Source organism: Helianthus annuus, chromosome 3, assembly GCF_002127325.2.
Source record: "Helianthus annuus cultivar XRQ/B chromosome 3, HanXRQr2.0-SUNRISE, whole genome shotgun sequence".
Lineage (NCBI taxonomy): Eukaryota > Viridiplantae > Streptophyta > Magnoliopsida > Asterales > Asteraceae > Helianthus > Helianthus annuus.
Window position 1 is genome coordinate 87,851,417 of NC_035435.2, and position 20,143 is coordinate 87,871,559.

The following is a 20,143-nucleotide window of genomic DNA, read 5'->3' on the forward strand; positions in this document are numbered from 1 at the left end:
AAAACTCAACAAGCGATTGTCAAATGTAATTGTCAAATGGTGTTAACAACACCATTTGACCCATTTAGTCTAATTTGGCCATTTATCCATATGAGATGGTATTTAGTTACCATTTTATCCCTTTAAACCTATCTCGGTTTTCCCTTAAACTTGTTTTATTTAAAACCGTTTTTATTTGTTCGTCATTACATGACTAATTTACCTTTTTACCCCTTTTACCATAATTCATGATTTCTTACCATTTTCCCTCATTCCGACTCTCATTGAATCGTGTCGGAACATCGTATACCAACCACTTAGTAGCATTCATATACAATACTTGAAATTACGTAATTTTGCAAATAGTGTAAATGGGTGTAAGCTCTACTTACCTCGTATCCGAATACGCTTTTCTTCTCGTGCTTGATTCGTTTGACCTCTTCTTTCCCAAGCCTCCACCTAGCTCGTTAGGCGACAAACTATCATCATTCACAAGGTGGTTAGATTAGTCATTTCTATTCACGACTATTCCACCTTACGTATTTTCTGTGTCGAAACTACTATTCGACTTTATCATTGGTTAGTTTGACTTTTAAAGGAAAACTATCTTAAATCATACAATAGGCACAATTAAGTTAAATCAACATTATGATTAGAACCCGTTTTAACCCATATTTCACGTAATTGGTCAAACAAGGCAATTACGCGTTTCCTCTTAATTTCAACATACAAACATTCACTTAGGCATTTTAACAAACACCTTGTGGGCATATTCTATAAAATCAACAATCAATTTTCATAACTAGTTATTTACCCAAGTTTTAACATCATTCACAAGTTCTTATGTCTAGCATGCATAACCACACCTAGACTTACTTTATGGAAATCGAATAACATCAAATTGATGATCATAAATCTAGTGTTCATCATCCTCCCACAAAACCCATTTCAATTCTTGTATGAACATACACTAAATCTTACAATTTTTGTTCAAGTACTTTGCTTCTACTATCCAATATGATGATTTTAAGTATGTGTATATCATCATCTTCACTACATAATCGAAACCCACTTGTCTAAGTGTAGCAAATCATCAAACTATTCAAATCATAGCAACCTATGTAAACTTTTCACTTAGGGTTTTGTTTCTAAGCAATCATACAACACTCATTTAGCCATAGCCTCTCTAATCCATATATGATTCGCGATTATGAAGATTACTCAAATTTTACAACTTCACAAATCATCAAATTTTTACATACCTTATGATCCCCTAGCTCAGGTGATCATTAATTCGTGTTCATGCATTGATTTAGGACTGAAATCGACCTTCAATTTGCTGAATTGGATTGAGTTAGGGTTTTGGCTCCTTGGAGCTTCTCCTGGCTTCTCACGTACGCACACACCATTTGTGTGTGTTTGATTTTTTTTTATAAATCTATTTTCAAGATATCCAATTTGGTCCCTCATGTTTGTTAGTTATTAAGTAGACCACAACCTAACTATTTCTAACACTATTCTCACTTATTAACTAGGTCAAATATTCCTAGTTAATTTAGTGGGTTCGGGGAAATTTGCGACTAAGTTTGTTTTAGGTCCCGTTAATTCGGGCCTTTTATAAACTTTATTTATCCATAAGCCTTTATTTAACTTTTTGTTAAATATTAGGTTTATTTATTTAAAAATCCTAATTACTCACCGGGTAAATTTTACCACTAACGGTACTTAACCGTCTTTTACTATTAACGGGGTTTGATTACCAAACCCGTTTTCGGGGTGTTACAAGGAAGAGGACATTCCTAAAACTGCATTTAGAACAAGGTATGGCCATTATGAATTTACTGTCATGCCATTTGGTTTAACTGTAACACCCTTGCTATTATTTTAATGTTTTAGTATAATTTACAAAAATTAACATGTAATTATGATTACATATCAATTAAGAATACAAGTTAATTAAAACTTTTCTAAATTTTATAACGTTACATCATGATTGGTAAAAATTTGCCGCTTAGAAATAACGACTAAACTATGTGCGGAAGCTTGTAACTGCATCGTGTTCGGTTCCACGTTGAGCTTGATCTTCATCCGTTACTCCTGATATTCACCTATAATCAAAACCAACTTAAAAGTTAGTTTTGACAGCTTATAAACATGTATAAATAAGTTCCAATATCAAATAATGATAATAAAAATAAAATTTCCAAAATCATGCCTCCCGCATGTCGCGGAAGGCAACCTTTAATCTGTCGCGAGTCGCGACACCTGTCGCGTTCGCGCCCCAAATGAGGGACCCTGTTGCGTGTCGTGGGGGAGACTAATTTCCAGCAGGTCCGTTTCTGAACCTGCATTTTCTGCCCAGCTCAATTATTCAACAAAAAAATAGAACTTTCAACGGCCATAACTTTTAATCTACTTGTTTTCTGGGTGTTACAAGGAAGAGGACATTCCTAAAACTGCATTCAGAATAAGGTATGGCCATTATGAATTTACTGTCATGCCATTTGGTTTAACTGTAACACCCTTGCTATTATTTTAATGTTTTAGTATAATTTACGAAAATTAACATGTAATTATAATTACATATCAATTAAGAATACAAGTTAATTAAAACTTTTCTAAATTTTATAACGTTACATCATGATTGGTAAAAATTTGCCGCATAGAAATAACGACTAAACTATGTGCGGAAGCTTGTAACTGCATCGTGTTCGGTTCCACGTTGAGCTTGATCTTCATCCGTTACTCCTGATATTCACCTATGATCAAAACCAACTTAAAAGTTAGTTTTGACAGCTTATAAACATGTATAAATAAGTTCCAATATCAAATAATGATAATCAAAATAAAATTTCCAAAATCATGCCTCCCGCATGTCGCGGAAGGCAACCTTTAATCTGTCGCGAGTCGCGACACCTGTCGCGTGTCGCGCCCCAAATGAGGGACCATGTTGCGTGTCGCGGGGGAGACTAATTTCCAGCAGGTCCGTTTCTGAACCTGCATTTTCTGCCCAGCTCAATTATTCAACAAAAAAATAGAACTTTCAACGGCCATAACTTTTAATCTACTTATCCGTTTTACCTGATTCTTTTTCGTACACGACCGTAATTTAATTCTCCATCGCATGGAGTTAAAATCCGACATTCAAACTAAATAAATTCTAAATTTTTAAGCATTTGGCTTATTATTCAAATTCCACATTTTGACCCGTTTGTATTTAGGACCTCCAAACTTGCTTCTAGTTAATCATAAGTCATATATCAAAGTAATTTAACTCAAAATCTCTATCTTGGATTCATAACTTTCGTGAATTACGCGGCAACACCCAAGTTATGCGCGTAATTCATTTTGACCCGTTCTTAGGCATTTAACCTACAAAGTATACGCCTACAACTCTTACATGTATCTAAGGGTTACATAATTATAATACAAGTTTCTAAACGGCCTCTAAGGGTTGTTTGCCCGATTTACCTATCAAGGGCTTTTTGGTCAATTCTAGTCTCTTATTTTAAGACGAAGTCTATCACTAATTATTTAACCAAAAACAACACTTTTAACCACAACATAATTATGCGTACCTGGCTCGGATCAACATATTGACCCATTTTAATACCTTGTCTTCATTTATTTGCTATTTCATAGCTTCGCTAATTCCCGAGCCGTTCATCCTGCGAGCATGAGACTCGGCATACACTTATTAGTCGTTAATTGTCACATGTTATCAATATTACCATTTGACCCGTTTTCCCCTTTTTATTAGTTTAGTCTTACTTATAAAGTACCCGTCAAAAACACATTTTATCTTAGTCCTTTCGTGACTAATTTACCGTTCCACCCCGTTTCACCATTAACTATGGTTTTTAACATTTGTTTTTGGTTCCGACCCATATCATTTTGCGTCGGAAACCTTATTTCGAATACTATCTCTATTGTATTTATAACTTATAGAGTAGACACATATTCTACAAAAGGTGTAAGTTTCACTTACCTTGCATCCATGCCACGCTTTTGTTGGGATTGAACCCTGCCAAAGGAACATATAATAAAAGCCAAAACTGGATCAGAGCAGTGGATCCAGAATAAGCAGATGTTATACATGCAAATCTCTCCCCTTGAAAGTGGTTTCAACATCTGCTGACCTCCTATCCGCTGATCATGCAAACTGCTGACCTACAACTGCTGATCAAGTCAAAGACTGTTGAAGAACTAAAGTTTTGCTGCTCAATCTACTGCCTTGTTTCAAGCACTGTTGATCATGACAAGTACTGCTGGGTTCACAGCAGTGGAAGGATGCAGCAGCTGTTTTATTTGTTTATGTAATACAATGTAATATCAGTAGTTAGCTTAAGCAGTGTTTGTGTAGGTCAGTTGTTAGAGTTTGTTAGGAGGTTAGATGTCACTTTCATGGTGACGTCAGCTTAGATGCTTAGTAGTTTGCTACTGCCAATAAATAGAACAGTGCTCTGTACTGTTCTGTTTAGCTCTTTCACCATCTTCTTCCTGCACGAACAAATACTAAGCTCAGGCTGAGGGGGAATTTGCGAATCATACATGCATTGTAATCAAAGTTTGAAATAAATTTAATCATTTGATTCTGTGTTGAAAACGTATGATTGAAAGCATTTCTTCTGTTTGATTGTGAAAAGTTTGCTTCCATTTAATTGCCGCTGCACTACTCTTTCATTTTCATCTAAATTCAAACACAAATCATAATCAATCCAAACTTAGATCCTAACAATTGGTATTAGAGCTTGGACAGTCAAATTTGATTTAACAATCCTTTTGACATAAATAGTTCAGCTCACAATCGTTGATACTGATAGTTTGTTCGTTTCGTTGAAAAACAGAGCAAGGTTTAATCATCATTAAAGTTGATTAATCAGTTCCTGTAAAACAACCAGGATGACGTCACAATCACAAGATGATAAGAATAACATCGGTTCTCTTTTCAAACCACCCATGCTTAAACGTAATGAGTACAACATCTGGGAGAGAAGGATGGGTCACATCCTTGCTCAACAGAATACTGGATGTTGGAGGTCTGCTGTTTTTGGTCCCCATGTTCCTATGGTGCCAGGTGCTGAGGATGTAAAGAAGTTCGTTCCAAAACCAACTGAAAACTATACTGAAACTGATTTTCAAAAGTTCGAACTCGATGCCAAAGCATTTAGCATCATAGCTTCAGCATTACCCAATGAAATCTATGCTGGGCTGTTACATTATAATAGTGCCAAAGAGTTGTGGGATGCATTGAAGGAACAATTTGGGGGAACGGAAGAGGTTATTGAAAACAACAGGGAAATTCTGAATCAGCAGTATGAAACATTTTGTCACATCAAAGGGGAATCTCTAACCCAACAATTTGAGCGTTTCAGCTGTCTCATCAGTGAACTAAGGCTTGTGTAGGATCGTTTGCTGACCCGATGAGTCGTTCAGAAGAGCGCTTAGACTAGTTCAGAGGCGGAATTCATTGAATTAGTCTTTGTAAAGCTTGATTTCACTATTAACTGTCTCCTTTATTGATCTGCTAACAAATTACAAGTTCATGAGACAAACGGACAGGGCTTCGCCTTTTCACACACATATCCGTCCTCCCTGGAACCGCTCATCTAGACCTATTTATAGACATCATGGGCCGCTCATATGGACAAGTCCATATGAGCGATCCAACTACTTACCAGATAAGCGATCCAACATAATGACCACATAAGCGGTCCAACCTAATGACCACATAAGCGGCCCATTAATCATGTCATTCGAGCGGTTCATCCACATGTCCGCTCGAGCGATCCTAAACCTAGTTGGACTAATAAGCGGTCCAACAAGTTCAATTCTATACAAACTTTCTCATTTTCCTATCACTATACAATCAGCCCTATCCTAAGACTCGAACGAAGATGTAGTCGACAGACAACTGCACCAACAGACTCCCCCTTGAATGTTGACGGAATCTTCAGTGAGAGTCTTCAATCATTCACAGCTCTTCACTCTTGTTCGGTCTTCTTCAGGAACTCAGCCTGGAATCAAATCTTCTTCAGGAATTCCTTCCTGGAATCACATGCCTAGATCATTCTCTGGCTCTAACTTTCATCAGACTCCCCCTATCATCATGCTGGGATCTCTGTCTGGAAATCGTTATCACCATTGAAATCAACTCCTGACTTTCTCCGTTTAAGATCTTCTCTGGTTCTGAAGTTTCTCCCTGCTATCTGTAGCAACAGGATCAAAAACCTGCAAAATTCAACCATACTATCACAAACTGATACAATTTGTAATTCAACTTAATGAATCAGCAAATCATATACGAAAAAATTATGAAGATCAAACTGTTGGCTACCATTCAACTTAATCATCAAGTTAATGAACCAATTTTTCATTTCAAATCTTCACAAATTCGAAACATTCCAATTTCTGATTCAACCTAATGAATCATTTTAAACATTTCAAATGATTTAACCAACCCGTCTGTTCATCAAGTTTAGCCTTTAAGATTTTGAAACTCAGCTCTTCACCATCAGTTGTCGAAAATCTTTTTGGATTTTTCAAAATATGAAACGTAAATGCAAAAACAAAAATTTAAATGCAAGACAAACATATTTTTGTGAGTTTGTGCAAGAGGATCATATCAGTTTTGAAACACATCACAAGCACCGTTAAGCTTCTAATCGTTTTAAGTTCTAAACGATTCACGTTGATTGACGATATTGTTGTCCACTTAAGCTCAAACTAAAAACTTTCGAAATGCTTACCGATACGTTAAGGTATATTAATTATGCACTAAATTCTTATGGACCCCACGATCTCAGCATATCCCCTCATCATGCAATACACTAACTCAAGTAATGCCTTTAAACTTTCATCAACCGTGATTTGTGCGAAAACAAAGCAGAATGTTTAAACATTAACAATCAGGTCGATACTTCCGTATACGCAGAGAAAGTCCAATGTTTAAACAAAATAAGAAAATAAAACAAGTTGAAGTTGTTTAGGCTTTAACCACCAGGTCGATACTTCCGTATACGCAGAGGAGGTCCAAAGCTTAAACGAAACACCAAAGAAAATAAAGCAGAACGTTTAGGCAACAACATCCAGGTCGATACTCCCGTATACGCAGAGGATGTCCGATGCTTAAACAAAATAAAGAAATCAAACAAGTTTAAATCTTTGCAAAATGAAATGCACAATCACAGCGATTTTTCAGCAAAGTAGTGAAAGTTCACCAACTTAACCAGTTTTTATGCTTTTTGGCATTCAGCGATTACTGAGTAGGCACACAATCAAGAAGGACAAAACTAAGTACTATGCTTTCAACCATGTTTCCCACTAGAACTAGGCTTTTACATTTTAAGTTTGTATCGTTATCTCAAATCTACTAGTCTAGCTGAGCCTATCGTCACATCTTTAGTGAGATCGTTTATCACCTTTTGCATTACATTTCTTTAGCGTGCTGTGATAGTCCAACTGATTTACTATCATTTCCTCCTTTTTTGCAACAAAACTCATTTTTACAATTTTCAATGTTTTTGACATTTTCAAATTTTCTAATTTTTTTTAAAATTTTACTCCCCCTAAAATCAAAATATGTCTCAATTTTGATTTTCTGGGAAAATTTGAAACAAACTGTACAAAAAAAATGACAACATGATGAGAATCACTTCAATTCTCCATCCATATGGCATAAACAATCAGAACTCCCCCTCACAACAAACTATTTCCCATAATGATTTCAAAACACTTAAGTTTGTTTTAATCAGAATGATTTTTCCGGAAAATAAGTTTAGTTGTTTTTACCTTTTGTAAAATGGGGTTATCTCATCATCTTGTATTCTTCAAACCTTTTAAAGATTTATCATTTCCAGTTTTATCATAAACCATCAGTAGAAAATCAAGTACAAATTAATGTCCCTGATTTACCACATGTAAATCGAAAAATCACCAAAGTGAAATTTCTCAAGAAATGTGCCGATTCATGATCCACGATACCATCTTGGGATCTCCGGCAAGTCAGGTTTTTAATTTAAACAGATTCACCCAAGCCTGACGGTCCTTGGGTGATTTCGAATTCTTGTTCAACAATGGTGGAAAATTTGCATCATCCATTGCTAAACCTGAATTCTCCTTTTTTACCTCAACCAAAAGCTCCTCTGGTTTTAACGAACCAGAATCATTGCCTGAAGATGGCTTGTCCGACTTTGATCTGTCAGATTCATCGCCGACCTTTTCCTTCTTCTTCTCCTCTTTTGTCCTCAGATTTGTATCTGATGAATTCTTTTTGCTCAACTTTGCAGATGAAGGAATAGATTCATCAGAACTATTAATCTGTTTGTCCCGTGAACCCGAGGACAAAATCTTCTCGAGATACTCTCTCGCCTTCTTCCTCTTTTTCCTCAGTCTGTCTTTCTGCCCCTGTGAAAGTTTAACTTTCTTTTCCAGAATTGACTGTTCTTGAACTTTAGGTTTTAGAACCTTCAGTTCCTGGGGCTTGACTTTGACTGGAATCTTTGCCAATTTCTGAGAATTAGCCCTCAATCTTTCATTCGATCTACTTGGGCAATCTCTGGCAATGTGACCTTTGATGTTACAGTTATAGCACCTTCTGGTCTCATAACTCCAATACTGGCAGTTAACAGCAATATGCCCCTGATAGCCGCAGCTGTAGCACACCCTGTTATCATACCAGTTACCACCGTTATACCAAACATTTAAGTCGTAACATTGTTTGGCCTGGTGATATTCCTTCCTCAAATTTGTTGAATTTGGCTTTGAAGCACTGTGGTCCGACCTGCACCACTTATTACCAACAATTTTAGAATTTTCATTTTTTATTTTTTGTAATTTTTTCTTTTGATTGGATGATCGACCCGATGAACTTTTATTATCTTTTTGTTTCTGTTCCACTTTCTTCTTCAAAGGTTTCTGTTTAGAACATTCACCTTTTTCAGTCGATTGTAGAACAGTTTTCTGAAATTTTTCTTTTAAATCTAAAAACAATTTTTGTTTTTCTTTTTTAATATTTTCATCATCAGGTGTCTCATCACAATCTTCAACTTTGACAGAGTCAAAGTTTGTGACATCGTCACTTATTGGAACAGAGTTGATTGGTTTTGGACAAGGAATATTCAGCTTGTCAGATGAAGTCACAAAACCGATCAGCTTCTTGTCAAGTTCTTCGATCTTGACTCTTGAATTCTCAGCTTCACTTTCAAGCCGAGAGATTTTTTCAAGATGAGACTTGATTGATTTTTCATTTTCATTTTTCAAATTTTCAAGAACAGATTTTTCATTTTCCAAAACATTTATCTGTTCTTGAAGTTTCACTTCATTAGCTTTTAGATTTTTGTTCTCCAATTTTATCCAGAAATCTTCATTTTCTGATGATTTCTGTTTGTTTTCAAAAATCTTTAAATTTTCTTTTAAATTCTTGTTTTCAAATGTCAAACTGTTCAAACCATCCAACAGTTTGTCATTTTCAATTTTCAACTTCTCACAATTTTCCTTCAGAATACGAATCTGTTTATCATCAGTCTGTTTCTCATTTCTCAACTTCTTGATCTCCAATGCCGAACTTTCCGCATCTTTGACAAGTTTGTCATTGTCGGTCTTCAAGTTGTCACATTTGAAACACACTGATGCAGAACTTGAAGAGTCATTTTTCACAGATTCTTTTTCAGTTTTCTGTCCTTCAGCTTCCTTTGTTGAACTTTCTTCAACTTTTGCTTTTTCCTGGATATCCAACTCATGCTTTTCAATTTTCTGAATAAACTGTGCTAGATTCATAACTTGAGACTTCCTCATTTGTTTTACAATCAACAGATAAGTTCCCCACTTCTGTTGGGGTAAAGCCTCAGCTAGTTTATCAATCCACTCATCATCCTCTTTCTTAATGTTCAGTTTATCCATTTCCAATACCAGATGACAATATCGATCAATTGTCTGTGTTGTTGTTTCATTTTCAAAAGCCACAAACGTATCGAATAATTTCTTCAATAAAGCAGCTGAAACTGTATCATCCGGTGTAGCAAGAGCATTGTAAAAGTTCCCTTCCATGTTTCAAAAACCAGATAATACTTCGGGAAATACTGATGATTTTTCTGTGCGGACTGAATGACCTTTTCAAGGACCTGGCAAAACCACAATCCTTTCGAGCGAACTAGTCAACAAACAAATAAGTGGTCCAACAAATTTGTCAAATAAGCGGTCCTGAATATCTATCCGAATAAGCGATTCACAATCAGTCCAGATGAGCGATTCAAGACCTATCTGTTCGAGCGATCCGGACAATGTCAATACGAGCGGCCCAAACAATATCCGGATAGGCGATCCGTGTAGACTGATCACAAGAGCGATCCAAGAAATGTCCCTTCGAGCGATTCAAGAGTAACTCTTGGAGCGGTCCAAGATCAATCCAACCAAATAAGCGGTCCAAGATTCGTCCGTATGAGCGGTTCACACAGTGAATTTGGAGCGGTCCAAAGTCAAATGATCAAATAAGCGATCCAACAATGTATGGATGAGCGGTTCAAAACTGTCCGAATTAGCGATCCAAGGTCATTCGAACGAGCGGTCCACAATCAATTCCAATTTTGACCTACTTAAACTCCGAGTTTTGATCTGAAACTTTCCAGGGTTTGTCACGGTACTATTGCGCACAATCCCTGAGATTTTGAACAAATTTCAACCGTGAAATCTTATCGAACCAGAAAAGAAGGTGTAGAAGTGAGAATTTCGAGCGAAAATCGAGCTAAACAGCAAGAACTCTTCCTCCTGAGCTCTGATACCACATGTAGGATCGTTTGCTGACCCGATGAGTCGTTCAGAAGAGCGCTTAGACTAGTTCAGAGGCGGAATTCATTGAATTAGTCTTTGTAAAGCTTGATTTCACTATTAACTGTCTCCTTTATTGATCTGCTAACAAATTACAAGTTCATGAGACAAACGGACAGGGCTTCGCCTTTTCACACACATATCCGTCCTCCCTGGAACCGCTCATCTAGACCTATTTATAGACATCATGGGCCGCTCATATGGACAAGTCCATATGAGCGATCCAACTACTTACCAGATAAGCGATCCAACATAATGACCACATAAGCGGTCCAACCTAATGACCACATAAGCGGCCCATTAATCATGTCATTCGAGCGGTTCATCCACATGTCCGCTCGAGCGATCCTAAACCTAGTTGGACTAATGAGCGGTCCAACAAGTTCAATTCTATACAAACTTTCTCATTTTCCTATCACTATACAATCAGCCCTATCCTAAGACTCGAACGAAGATGTAGTCGACAGACAACTGCACCAACAGCTTGTTAAAGTTACATTTCCAAATGCAACTCAAATTAGCAGGTTCCTTAGATCATTTCCCGAAAAATGGGACACAATTGCATTTGTCACCAGGAATTCAGCTGAGTTCAAAGATCTGACCCTGACCCAACTCCATGGTAGACTCCTGACCTATGAAAGGGAGTTAAACTAGAAAAGGAAGTTGCAAGAGTCTGGTAAAGTTGCTGATGACTATTCATTTGGCAGCACAGCTCTGTTTGGTCAAGAAGAATCTGGTAGCAGCAGTAAGGATCAAAGTTATGATCATTTTATTGACATAACTGCTGGTGCTAATTTTAACAACTCTGATTCTCACTCTGCAAATTATGCTTTCACTGCAAACAATGAAAACCAGATGTCAGATAACTTGTGCTTTGAACTCAATGATTTGCAACATTTTGATCCCACTGACTTAGAAGAGATGGACATTTTGCATCAATTGGCTTTGCTTAGTGTTAGAACAAGCAAATTCTACAAAAGAACAGGGAGAAAATTCCCAGGGCTTCATGGGAATTTAAGGGTGGGGTTGGATAAGTCAAAAATCAAGTGTTACAAGTGTAATAGGCTAGGTCATTTTGCTAGGGAATGTAGGAGTCAAACCACTGGTCCCATAATTACTCATCCTAGCTCAAACCCTAGACCACAACAACAAAACACTGTGCACTATACCCAATATGCCCCTGCAGCACATGTTAACACTGCTCATTATGCTGCAACCCCTGTGCCTGTGCATTATGTTCAAACCACTGTTCCACAAATTCAGTATGTTCAGGCCCCTGTTCCTCAGGCACAGGTGCAACCTGTTGCACCTCAACAAGCTGCTCCAACAGTGGCTCAACCAGATCAGCAAAGCTTCTTTAGACAAGGCTTTGTTGATTGGAGCAGCATGCCTGATGAACTTGGTGATGAAAATTTTGCTCTCTATGCTTCTAATGATACTTTTGATGATGAATTTTGTTTGATGGCATTAGAGTCAATACCAGAAGGGGTAGAAACTGAAGGTGAACAGCTAAGTGCTGAAACAGTGGATGAAGTTGCTGAAGCAGTGGTTACTGCAGTTGCTAGTGAACTACTGCTGGGAGAAAATTTAGAAACCCTGATTGAACCATTGTCTGACCCTTGGTCCAAAGATGACAAAAAGAAAGAAGAATTGAAAAAAGCTGGTGAGGGAGAAGGAAGAGCTGATGAAGAAGATGATCAACAATGTGATTGTGCCATGATGGCTGCTGCTAAGGTATCACCTCAAGTTCTTGAAAAACTGTGTTCAGACAATTGTATTATTGCATTTGCTAACATTGAAGAGGTGAATGAAAACCTTAGGGATAAAGTCTTGTCTGATGAGGTCAAATTTGAAAAGTCATTAAAAGAACTTAGAAACAAATTGGCTGGAAAAGATAAAGAGATCAGCAGTCTCAAAGAAGAGCAGAGCATAACCAAAACTCAACTCCAAACTATGGTAGAAAAATACCAAGTTTGCAAAAAGGAGTTAGAGTCTACCCAGATCACCTGTGAAAGATGGGTAGAATCCTGTAAAGGGTATGAGGTTATGCTTGAAAAACAGCTTAAAAGCAATGTTAAGTTTGGTATAGGTCATAGAAAGTATGATGAACTTGTAAGCACTGCTGAAAAACAAGTTGTTTCATCTGAAATTATACCAACCAACAAAAATGGCCAAAAAGTTAAAATAACTGACAAACTTGGTAACAAACTTACTCTGGAAAGATCTGTGGGATCTTCAACTTTTGAAGAGATTGAGAAATACCAATTTAAACCCACATGGTCTGATGAGTGTGACATCCTGGAAAATTTCAAACCAATGGATTTCACAACCACTGATGGTGTAAAAGCTCCAAAAGCAAAGGTCATTCCTATCAAAGATATCCCAACAGAGGTTCAAAACTCTGTTGCTAAGGAATCTGAGAAAAGGAAGAAAAGAGAAAAGATCAAAAACCTGTTTTGTGATTTTTGTGAAAAGAGAAATCATTTAACAAAAGACTGTTTTCATCTAAAAGCATATGATCTAAACAAAACAAGTGTCATTGTCCCTGCTGAATGTTGCACCATCTGTGGTAAAGATAACCACAAAACTCAAGAATGTGTGTATCTCAAGAACTTTGATATAAAAAAGAATGAATACACTACAAAAAATCCTTGAGCTCATCAACATCATCTGTCAAATTCACCAAGAAACAACCACTGTTTGTCCCTGTCCAAACTGCTGTCACAAAACAGCTGAACCAAACATCTGTCCAAAGAGATGTACAGTTGACTGATGCACCCCCTGCCAGTCAATTCAGAAAAGGCAAGGAAAAAGCATCATACCAAAGGATTCCACACGTTTATGAGACCTACAAAAGGCCCTCTAAACCAAGAGTGAACAGGCATCCTTTTGGTTATCAACAGGTGATTGGCCAAGACCCCCAACAGTGGTTAGAGAAAAACATTCCCAAAAATGTTCAAACCCCTGTGCTAACCACTGTCCATGCATCTGCCACCATCCCAGAAACTGGTGAGACCCCATCCAAAGCCTTATTGGCTTTGGAGACCTTAATGAACTAATCCTTTTACTTCATCTGCAGGGAGCTTCTGCATGCTTATATAGTCTTTGGTATGTAGATAGTGGAGGCTCCAGGCACATGACAGGATGTAAAGCCCTACTCAAAGATTTCAAAATCCATGGAGGGGGTGATATATCCTTTGGGAATAATAGTAAAAGGGAAAGTTCTAGGGTCTGGTACAGTTCAGTCTGGAAATGTAAAATTTGAAAATGTCAATCTGATAGACAATCTGAAATTCAATCTCCTGGGTGTCTCACAAATGAGTGACAAGGGGTATGGGACATTCTTCACAAAGGAGTGTTGTAAGATTGTTGGACCAAAAATGGTTGAAAAGATTGAAGCAATAATAAAATCAGGAAAAACAAAACTTGTTGCTCAAAGAAGTGGCAATGTTTATGTTGTGGATATGTCAAAAGAGTGTCCCAGAACTGATGCTTGTCTGTTCTCAGCTGCCTCTAACAAAGAGACAGAGCTTTGGCACAAAAGACTGGGGCACACAAATCTCAAGACAATCAATGAAATTTCAAAAAATGGCTTAGTGAGAGGCTTACCACAAAAAATGTTTTCATGTCCTGAGCATTGTGTTTCCTGTTTAAAAGGAAAACAGCATAAAAGCTCTTTCAAGCCCATTGAAGAGTCCAAAACAACCCAGTGTTTGCAAATGCTGCACATGGATTTGTTTGGCCCAGTGCAAGTCATGAGTCTCAAAAAGAAGAGATATTGTTTGGTTATTGTTGATGACTTCTCTAGGTTTACATGGACCTTCTTTTTACACTCAAAACATGAGACTGCAGGCATTTTGCAAGACTTTGTGACACTGGCTGAAAAGCAATTGACCTCCCAGTGAAAGTCTTCTGGAGTGACAATGGCACAGAATTCAAAAATAAGGAGTTGGATGCCTTCTGTGTGAAGAAAGGGATTGTAAGGCAGTACAGCATCCCTAGAACACCAGAGCAAAATGGGGTTGTTGAAAGGAAGAACAGAACATTGATTGAGGCTGCCAGAACCATGCTTGCAGATTTAGGTTTGCCATTAACTTTTTGGGCAGAGGCAGTAAACACTGCTTGCTATGTTCAAAACAGAGTTTTAATCAACCCCAGGCACAAAAAGACTGCTTATGAAATTCTGTATAAAATAAAGCCATTAATCTTATATTTCAAAGTTTTTGGTTGCCTATGTTTCATTCTAAACTTAAAAGATTCTATCTCAAAGTTTGCAGCCAAAATTGATATGGGATACCACCTGGGATACTCAACCACTGCTAAGGCCTACAAAGTGTTCAACACACGGACCAAAGCAGTGGAAGAGACTTTGAATGTAAAGTTCAATGAACTTTCATCAATGAAAATCCCTGCATATCCTGCAAAATTGTTTAATCTTGAAAAATTCACTTTTGAAAATACTGTTGTCAAGACTAACAGTGCAGGTCCATCAGAAAATTCATCACCAGACTATGGGTATGAGATCATCATTCCTCAACAAAAGTCTGCCACAATGGGAAGAGTAGCAGATGTCCGAAACAGCTGTCAAAGCTCAACCACTGCTACCTCAACAGTTGTTGACCAAAGTAGCCCATTAACCACTGTTTCCACATCATCAAGCACTGTTGATAAAAGTCCTCAAACAGTGGATCAAAGTCAGCATGTGTCCACTCCTTTACCCCCTATGCCACCACCTTTTGAAGCCACTGCTGGGTCATCAAAGTCACCAACAGTGGTTAGCTCAGATGATACACATCTGCAGCCCTCACCACTCAATGCCATTGTTCCATACCAAAGAGAGCTCATCTTCTTGAAATCTCATCCACCAGATCAAATTATTGGCAACATCAATGAAGGGGTGCTCACAAGAAGTCAATCCCAAAACATTTGTCTTTTTGTTGATTTTTTATCACTCCATCAGCCAGTCAAGTACCAAGAGGCACTAAAAGACAACAGCTGGGTAGAAGCCATGCAAGAGGCGCTCCAACAGTTCAGAAGACAACAAGTGTGGGAGCTTGTACCACTACCAGAGAATGTAAGTCCTATTAGCACAAAGTGGGTCTTCAAAAACAAAACTGATGAAAGGGGTATTGTTGTCAAGAATAAAGCCAGGCTTGTGGTTCAAGGTTACAGACAAGAAGAGGGTATTGACTATGATGAAACATTTGCCCCTGTAGCATGACTTGAAGCTATCAGACTCTTTCTGGCCTTTGCTGTCAACCACAACACCAAGGTGTATCAAATGGATATCAAATGTGCATTCCTCTATGGAAGATTCAAGAGGAGGTTTATGTTTGTCAACCTCCAGGTTTTGAGGATCCATTTAATCCAGATCATGTCTACAAGCTAAATAAAGCTTTGTATAGCCTGAAACAAGCACCAAGGGCCTGGTATGAAACTCTTTCCACCTTTTTACTTTCCATTGGTTTCACCAGAGGCAGAATTGACAAAACACTGTTTTTAAAATAGAGAGGGAAGGATTTGATGATTGTCCAAATTTATGTGGATGACAACATTTTTGGAAGCACATGTAATAAGATGTGTGAAGAGTTCAGGCAACTCATGACAGCTGAGTTTGAAATGAGTGCAATGGGTGAACTCCAGTGCTTTCTTGGTCTCCAAGTAAGGCAGCTGCAAAATGGCACTTTCATCCATCAAGGCAAATATGCCAAAGAACTTTTAAAGAAATTTGATATGGATGATTATAAGCCATGTAGTACACCCATTGCAACCAATAAATTGGTCATGTCTGATGAAAAGGATGATTTGGTTGATCAGACCTTATATAGAAGCATGATTGGGTCTTTATTGTACCTAACTGCATCTAGACCAGACATCATGTTTGCAACATGTGTCTGTGCAAGATCCCAATCAGCCCCCAGAAAGTCAAACCTTATTGCTGTAAAAAGGATATTCAGATACCTCAAAGGTGATCCCACACTTGGTATCTGGTATCCAGCTGATGGTAAAATTGAGCTTTCAGGTTTCTCATATAGTGACTTTGCTGGATGTGACAAGACAAGGAAGTCCACTTCAGGAGGGTGCCAATTCCTAGGCAATTGCTTAGTGTCTTGGCAAAGCAAAAAGCAAGCAGCTGTTTCCACATCCACTGCTGAGGCAGAATATATAGCTGCTGCAAGCTGTACAGCCCAACTGCTCTGGCTTCAAAATCAGTAGCTGGATTTTGGTATCACTGCCTTGAAAACACCACTTATATTGGACAGTCAGGCAGCAGAAAATATCATCAAAAATCCAGTTTCTCATTCAACCACCAAACACATCGACATCAGACATCACTTTGTGAGGGATTGCTATGAAAAAGGTTTGATTTCTCTGCATCATGTTCCAACTAAGGATCACCTGGCAGATGTGCTAACCAAAGCATTAGACACATCCACCTTTGAAAGCTTGATCTCTAGGATTGGCATGCTAAACATGGAATAACAGGCAAAATCCTGTTGTTTTATGAATAAAAGCATTAAAATGTTTTCAGAAAATCAAAAATCCATCCTTAAAAATAGCTAAAAATGAATTTTTCATTAAAATCCTAAAAGTCTGCCATAACCACTGATGGGTTCAAAAGTCTGCTCTACTTCAAAAGTCTGTCCACTGTTGAAAATCATCCCTTGTTCTCATTTTCTTCTGATAAGCACTGATGTTCAAAATCAGTGTTGTATCCACTGATATGCTATCCACTGATAGTAAAAATCATCCACTGCCTCCATTAACTTTACAACTACTGTCTTCACCAGTTGTTTTCACAAAAAGTACTGTTCAAAAGTATTGTCCTTCATTTCACCAGGGGATGGCATGCGGACAGTACATAGTGGTCAGTCCTTTTGTAACCGCTGCCACGTCAGCATTCACTTTTCCTCTATAAACCCCCTTTCAAACCCCAAACAGGGTTTCCCTGTCGAATTGAGTTCTTAAAAATTCTCTTCTCAAAGCAGTTTCCATCCCATTCCATCCAATTTCTTCACAAACTCATCTTCGATCCTCGTCTTCAAAATGACAAAATCGAAATCATCCGCAAAATCTTCCAAAGGGGCCTCTCAACAGGCTACCTCCACAGAAATCCCACACAAACCATCTCATAATCTTCTGGGTCTTCTCACGAAACCCGGCACCATCGATACATTTGATTCCATCCTCGATATGATCATTGCGTCAAAGTACAAAACTTTGCTCACAGCAGATGCTCCTATCTACCTGCAAACCCAGAGAGAGTTTTGGAAAAATTGTACCCTTGACAAACAAGGTGAAGATGTCATAGCCATTAACTCTACTCTACAGGAAAAAGCAGTTCAAATAACACCACAATCCATATCAGAAGTCTTTCAGCTCGATGATCAGGAAGGTAAAGATTCTTTCCCTAAAAACGAGTTAAAAATTGACTTCATTGAGAGAGGGTATGCAGACACAATGATGAAAAGGGATACCTTACAAAAAGGTTTCTTCCCTCCTGCAACAAGATTTTTATTCCATACCCTCCTCATGTGTGTTTCAAATAAAACCACTTCTTTTAATGAAATACCAATGAAGATTCAAAACTTGGGATATGCTATTTTACAAGAAGAAAATTTTAACTATTCCAAGGTAATCTTCAATGATTTGGTTAAAAATGTTGAAACAAGATCATTCTTACTCTTTCCAAGATTTTTAAGTTATTATTTTGAGAAAAAATTCAGTAAGGACGATATTGCTATAATAAACCAAGGTGAATCTTTACAAATGCACAGCTTAACTGCTGAAACTTTTACAAGAATGTCAACACATTGCAAAACACAAGCAGAGGTGCCTGAGCAGACTTTAGCAGCAAACATTGCTCCTCAGGCATCTGCTGCTGAGCCCACTGCTCAAGGTGATCAAGGTAGCAAAACAACTGCTTTGAAACCCACACCTAAAATCACCAAAAAGCCAAAGAAAAAGAAAAATCAAAAACCCCCAAAACCTACCAAAAAGGCAACTCTGGAGGATGAGATACCAGAGCAACTGCCTGTGACAACACTACAGTCACAAGAAACCACTGCTGCTACTTCCTCACAGCAGTTGGTAAAAATATCTCAAACCATACCTGAAACTCCTCCTGTCTCTTCACAAAAAGAACAGGTTGTACAAATAGGGTCACCACATCATGATGCTCTGGAAGCACTCGCTTCCATCATCCACAGCCCAATGCCTGGGGCAATTTCTCTTTCTAAACCTACCTTCACATCCCCAATTCCACCAAATACCAAACTACTGTTGGATGCAATTGATCTGAACCTGGCACAAACCAGTCCTTCTCAATCACCTGTTCATGAGAATATACCTCAACAACAGACTGGGCCTGATGCATCAATCTTTGCTAACCCACCAACACAACCTGAGCAGGTTACACCCCTTGAGTTACAAGTAACTCTTGGTGGTAATCCAAGTGAAGCAGCCACTACAAGTGTTGAACCTACCGGTTTACACTTGCACAGTGGTTACATCAATAAGACTTCCATGGAGGCAATTCCTTCCATAACACCTCTGTTATCTGCTAGTGAGTTTGTATTAACCACTGGTTCCATCAAAAGATTATCAAGTGTTGAAGGAAGAAGACCCCAGTACCAAGAAAAAGGGGCATCAGTTATTGATGTTTGGAGTACACTCCCTAACTCAGCCTCTGATAGAACCACTGCTAGTGGGAAATCAGATGATCCCATTAACTTGGGTGATGGTTTAAAGTACCAGGAATTGACGGAAAGAGTTGAAAAACTGGATACAACTGTTGTAGAAATCAAAGAAATGCTGCAACAGTTGTTAACAGTTCAAATGGTACCATCCACTGTTGTTCCACCTCAAGCACCTGCTCCACCACCAGCAGATGTTACAAATGAGCTCTGGAATCTTTTTCAACCATTTCTCCACCAACAACAACAAATGGCTGAGCAGCAGCATGAAAAACATGTTCAAGAGCTCAGAGAAGCAATGGAGTCTAGTTTCAAAACCACACAAGCAGACATCAAGGCTCTAAAAACACATCTATTGGCAACCACTGGCACTGCTCCTCCAACAGTTCTTTTTATTGATGAAATCCCCTTAGATAATGCCAAAAAGGGGGAGAAAATTAAGGAGTGGATAAAGAAAGGGATTGATAATGGGTTGTATCTTGATACAGAAAAGGATGCAATGCTCAGAAAAATTCTCTTGCCAGATGGTAGCAAGAAGGTTGATGTTACCCAAAATGCACTTGATGATGGTGTCATAAGTGTAAAAAGGGATAGAGCGGCAAAGGATTTGTCAAGGTGGAATGAGGAGAAGAGAGCTTTAATGA